Source organism: Euprymna scolopes, chromosome 7 (assembly GCF_053919585.1).
Source record: "Euprymna scolopes isolate OS-2025 chromosome 7, ASM5391958v1, whole genome shotgun sequence".
NCBI lineage: Eukaryota > Metazoa > Mollusca > Cephalopoda > Sepiida > Sepiolidae > Euprymna > Euprymna scolopes.
The window spans coordinates 161981972-161988235 of record NC_136488.1 but is presented as its reverse complement, the minus strand read 5'-3'; the positions used below and the strand labels follow the sequence as shown (position 1 = coordinate 161988235).

The 6264-nt window shown below is 38.3% G+C and overlaps 1 protein-coding gene across 2 annotated transcripts in view; it reads left to right on the top strand.

Annotated features, from left to right (window-relative positions):
* The window catches only part of LOC145280114 (uncharacterized), a 53400-nt gene that overhangs the window by 8884 nt on the left and 38252 nt on the right, over window positions 1-6264 (top strand). The window lies entirely within an intron of this gene.

Here is a 6264-nt window from a genome sequence, read left to right as displayed (position 1 = left end):
GTCGATGCGAACTGGTCAACGGACACGAAAATCGATATGTTGTATATTGGTTTATATTATAGGAGATGATATATTTAAACGTGTCGTGTGTTATCTAGTAGATGTAAGATATTGTTCTTTTAACAGACAGATAATAAACGTATAAATCGTATGTATGTTGTTTACCAGAAGGATATGATATTGACGTGTAAACTGAATAATGTTGTATCAGACTTATCACACGGGATATTTTTACAGTTCATATGTAACAAGAATAATATATGCTTCATACCTTTTTTTTCTTGAGTTCTTCTGTATCTTCCGGCTGCTCCGTGACGAACCATGAAGCGATCAGCACCATATAATTGAGACACCTGTTCTTATTTGTGAAACCATTAAAACAACTCTTTATATTTTTATAATATAAATTTATTACAGTTGTCTCAATTGGTTTTCATAGGATCTGCAGTTAGTCTACATTTTCTGTTCATACAGCCCGCTCCTAGCTGTCTGTCCACCCTTGTCTAGACATCTGTCCGCTCTGGAGGTCAATCCTCAACTCTCTCAAACTCTCCAAAACTGACTACATCACGTGTTCTCTTACGTCACCTAATTACGTGTCTCAGACCAATCTAATCCACAGCTAGTTATTTGTTTATTAAAAACCCCAAAATAACGTTTACATATATTTTCTATTTTCACATTTCTTTTGCGATTCACACATCAATCATTTCTTCCGCAATTTAATTGTTTATTCTTCTAATTATAATAACTGATCCAGTGACCATCCGCCGCTCAAATCAATTAATAAGAATACAATAACAATAATAATGTTTTGACCATTGACCCTGCTTGCCACAGTTAACTGATACTACGCTATGATCACAGCCTAAAGGGTCATAACATTACAGTATTTCCAAGTTTAATTAAAGTCTTATGATGCTTTTTTTATTATTCAATTGTAAAGTTAAAGTACAGAATAGGTACAAAACACCCTCCCCATGTTAAGAATAGCTTTTTAAATGTTATTATTTCAACACAGATCAATAAGTGCACTAGTACCAACTTTTTATATCACATCTAAATGATAATATCTACGACTTAACAAGGGGGTCGCCTCTCAATTTAATTTGCCAGACTTTGAAACATTAAATATTCGATATTTTCGGATCGGCATATGTTGTTTTCGGTATAAAAAAAGCAAAATTCAATTCGCATCACTGGCCCACGGCCAATGATCTATAGAAAGCGATGTAACGTTTGGTCAATGTCGGCTTCTGTGGGAAATTTATTTGCTACGTCCTGCGAAGGTTATCCCACGAGGTGTACGTCAATTAAGCTTTAAAGAAAACAAAGGAAATAGCATGCAATACTAACAGGACTTAAATGAATAACAAAGAGATACTTTAAGAACATGAAAGCATTAACATTTATTAGGGAGAAAAGACCACAGAGGGTTGGGAGAAAGGAAAACAGCAAAGCTGCAAAGTTCAATTATCAAAGTACACTAAAGTTCAAATGTTCACCAGTTTGACTGTAAAGTAGCTGCCTAGAATTGTCCTTCAGGCAAGTGCAAAGCTTAATTTAACAAACGAGAGAGAAATCAGAAATTAGAGGTTTTGAAAGGTATAGAAACTTACTGCATGGTTATCGTTCAATAATCATCCTTTTTTCTTTAAATGTGTATCTTATATACATATATCCTCTTCACCCTTTCCGAAGACGCGTAATCCTTTAACTCTTTCAAAGTTCATTTTTGATGAAGGAATTAATCAGAGTAAAAGCACTGATTAGGTAAGATCCTTAGTCTGCAAAAAACTCTTCAGTAGGGATTTCCTTTATAGCACCACGTCAACCATAATTCAGCTTTCATCTCGACTGCTTCGTAGATGATATTTAAATTGTCGCACGTGCGTCGCTTTCCACGATCAGATTCTAACTTGAAAAAAGATTGATTTTTTTTCTTTCTCTTCGCATTACCAAAGTACTACAGCTTGGTCTCCTTTTTGGAGCATCTCCCTTGAACACTCCAGCATACCTTCATCTGAATGAAATGCATTTCCATTTTAAAGTCTGGTATTGTCTGAGTTCCTCAAGACATTCATAACGACATGTTACATGCATCCATTCTTGTCTGAAACTGGTTGTTCACTCTTCAATTTCTTGTCAAAAAAAGGCAATAAAAACCCTTAGCCAATCAAACGTCATGACGGATGGCGTGATCTTAAGTGATCAGCAGCAGCTTAATGCAACACGAAAAAAACAAGAAAGGGAAGGAAAGAAGGAAAGAGATAAAGGAGGAAAGAAATTAAATTTTTGACACTCAACCGAACAAAAAAAGGTGGGGATAATCCAATTAATACCAGAGATAATCAGGATCTCTTTTTTTAACTGCTCTCTTATCTCTAACAGGTCTAGACTGAGCCTCTCTAACCGATTCAACATTTTCATCTTCCGGCAAATTATCGCTTCGATCTGTAAGAGGGGCTTGGTAAGAATGTGTAATAGTAAGTTCCAATGGGAACAAGTGTTTTATTGCATGCTCTTGCAACATATCACTCCTTTTAATCAAGGCTGATCTAACCAAACCGTCGGAACCTTGGGTCAGTTTCATCACCCTGCCCAAATTCTAATGAGGTCTAGACTTAAATCCTTTTATCAACACGGCATCATTCACCTTTATCCTGTTATCAAAGTCAGCCCAGTACAAATCACCAGATAGCTCCCTTAAACTCATCGAGTACTGTTCATACCACATAGATCTGAATTTATGCAAAAAGGAATCTCGGTATTTTAATCTATCAATTAAATCTGATCTACTAGGGGGTTCAATGGAAGACATATCTTCCTCGAAATTTAGAAACGCAGCATTTCCCAGATATGAACGCAAGAATGCATTGGGAGTGATAGCTTCCAGGCCATTATCATCAGAACAACGATAAGTCAATGGTCGATCATTAATAGATCGCTGAATGTCTGACAACACCATCAGCAACTGGTAATAGTCTAACCTACTTCTTCCCACAACCTTGAATAAACAATTCTTCACCGTTTTGATCATTCTCTCCCACATAGCACCGAACCATGCAGAATACAAAGGGATTGCATGATGCCTTATGCTACACGCATCGAGATTTTCTCTAAATTCATCCGCCAACAATACTCTCTTCACTAAATCACAACCCGCAACAAAAGATAAAGCATTGTCGAAGTAGATGTGCGTAGATACACCATACAAGTTAAAGAATCTAAAAAAGTACCACTGAGTATGTAGACACATCTGGCAACAATTCCAGATGAACTGCCCTTACATTGAGACACGTAAAGACAAGTATATACATTTTTTTGATAGTTTCACCCTCACTCACCCACAGATGATCTGTGAAGTCAATACCCGCATGTACAAAAGGTTTGACTAAGTTCACTCGGTGCTTGGGGAAATTGGTGATCTTAGGATATTTAAAGGACAGTGAATTGTATCTTTTGCACGTGGCACAATCAGCCAGAACGTTCTTCACAGCCTGCCTACCTTTTGGAATCCAAAATTCAGCATTGAGCAACACATCAAGAGTCGCAGCAACACCCAAATGCTTGCATTGTACATGAAAAGCTTTTATAAACAAGGTAGTGACATGACTAGACTTGGGCAATAATACTGGATGTTTCAACTCATCCGAAAAATAGAGACAACCATCAATTCGTCCGCGACAGCGAATTATATCCTTTTCATCCAAAAATAGATAGTACCTAGCTACCAGCCCAGGCACATTTTTTCCACTCGGGTTCAGCAAGAAATTCCTCTCTTCTCCAAAGAACTGGTTCTGTACTAACAAGATTAAGTACAACTTGGCCGTAACTAGAGGGTCAGTACTCCTATCTCTTCTCAACTTGGCTAAGAATTTAAAAACCATAGCTAGAATCCCGATAACTCTAGAGAGAATGGAGAATCTCTCCAACCTTATAACCGGCAACACATTAGTTCCCACTTCACATCCAGTGTATGCAAGAGTCAATCCCCGACTCTTCTCACTAAGACAAGCCAGATTGTACTCCGGCCATTCCAAGCGACTCCCCCGCAACCACGCAGGGCCGCCCAACCAAAAATCTTGCTCCTTAATGAACTTGTTGAGAGGAACACCTCTGGTTACTATATCAGCTGGATTCTCTCCAGTTTTAACGTATCTATACTTGAAAGTATAACCTATCTGTCAGTTTGTTTACCATAGACTTGATATCGTTCAATCGGTTTCTCGTGAACTGACACTTGGTATTAATGGTTTCTGACAATAATCACGACAGCACCACCTGTGCGTCGACTGCCACTATGACTTCCTTGAACATTTCCGGAAACTTTCTTGTCAATATAGCGACATGTTTAATACCTAAAAAGACCGCTAGCAATTCCAAGGTTGGCAAGGTTCTTTTCACAGAGGGGGCCACCTTTGCCTTGGCAAAAAACAACCTCGCATTTCCATGCTGGTACATATATGCTACGATACCATATGCTAAATTTGAAGCGTCACAAAACACTATCAGCACGATAGTCGGTTATGTCGGCGAGCTTTTCTGTTGCCGTCTCCTCCGACATCGGAGCGAGGATTTGCTTGGTAGTTGGGGATAATTTACCCAACCAGAGACTCCTCATGATGCTGTCCGACATTTTGTTGTCTCCCAGCAAGGCTTTCCTGTGGCGAAGTAGTTGAGAAGGCGTACGGTCTCCTAACTCAACTGGCGTGAATAAGTTACGAAGCATGGCTTCGTTGGAAACACCGGTTCATTGCAGGATTGCTTGCTTCAGCATGTCGTATGGTCTTTCCTCGGGTAAATTTTCGAGAAAATCTGTGACTTCTTCTACCACCTCCAATGGCAGTTTTTTTCACTAGGTAACAATAACGCGCTCGTTGTGACGTTACCTGTTTAGCGTCAAATATGGCCTGTAATGGGACGAACCATATTTTTGTATTTGTCAGGTTGAAGGGTGGAATATTTAATGCCATGGTTTCGTTGTAGGAGTCCGTCTGTTGAAGTTCCATTTTATTTTATTTTTTTATTTGTTTTTTAGAGGAAAATTATTTTTCGTGCGTGCCGTGGATTTGTGTGGAAGAGTTTAGTTTATGCTGCGTGTTTCGTTCAAACACATTCATTTCATTTTAAATTAAGGGGTCACCATCGTTTGTTGCGCACCAGGATAAAATAATCCTAACTCGCTACAAAAAGAAAATAATGAAATGAATGGAAGGAAGGAAAAAAAAAAAACTCAATTGCTGGATAAAATAAACATGTTGTTTATTTTCTGTTGAAAATAAATGGTTTAGGTGGAACACGTGTTCAGTTCAGTCGTTGACGACTACGCACGTGGAAAAAGAGGAATAAAGTAGGGGAAATAGAAATGGCAGTCCAGCATGTAGAAAAAGAAAGAGAGGGCTGACCTCAGTAAAGCCGCACGCGGATGGTAGCAGTCGGCCACGTGGAAGTGCCTTCAAGCCACAAGCTGTGGACGCGAACTTGTCTGATTGACGAACCAAGGCAAAAGGGAAGAAAGAGGAAGTTGAACGTTGTTGTTGACTTTTATACCGGGGTCAATGTTCTGACTGCGCATGTCTGGATTCCACTTAAAAAGGAAGTGACGTCACCAATGTGTGCATGTTTGCACGCATGTGTGTGTACGTGGATGTGTATATGCGTGTGGGTGTGTATGTGAGGAAAAACATGTTCGAACAAAAAGTTTTTATAACTTTTTGTCTGTCAAATAATTTACGCCGCTAAACTAGACATTGGCTGCTTTTCTTGGGGTCGAAAAACGATTTTCATCCGCCACATTTGTTCCTATTTACTGCCCCCCCCCCCCCCACGAAGGCAGAGTTAGACACAAGGTCGGTTTTCAATGTGGAGAAATCCAGCTCCCCAAAATGTGCCACTCTGGATGAGAACAAAAATAAATATTAGTTTAATCTAGAAGGATTTTTCCTCCATTGACTGAGGACAGAAAAGGTGAAACGTAGCAAAACTGAACAACACAAGCATAACAAAACGAAATGCTGAAATATTGTACAATATTAAGTTAAGCTAAAAAAAAAAATTCAGAGAATTAAAGAAAAAGTTCAAAGAAATTTCGAGCATTTATTACTATAAGCATTTATTACTATAAGCATTTATTACTATAAGCATTTATTACTATAAGCATTTATTACTATAAGCATAACGAAAAAGTGAAAATAAACAAATAATTGCAACCAAAGGCAAGATAAGTTAACGCAAAAATAAAACCCAAGAATTTTTAATACA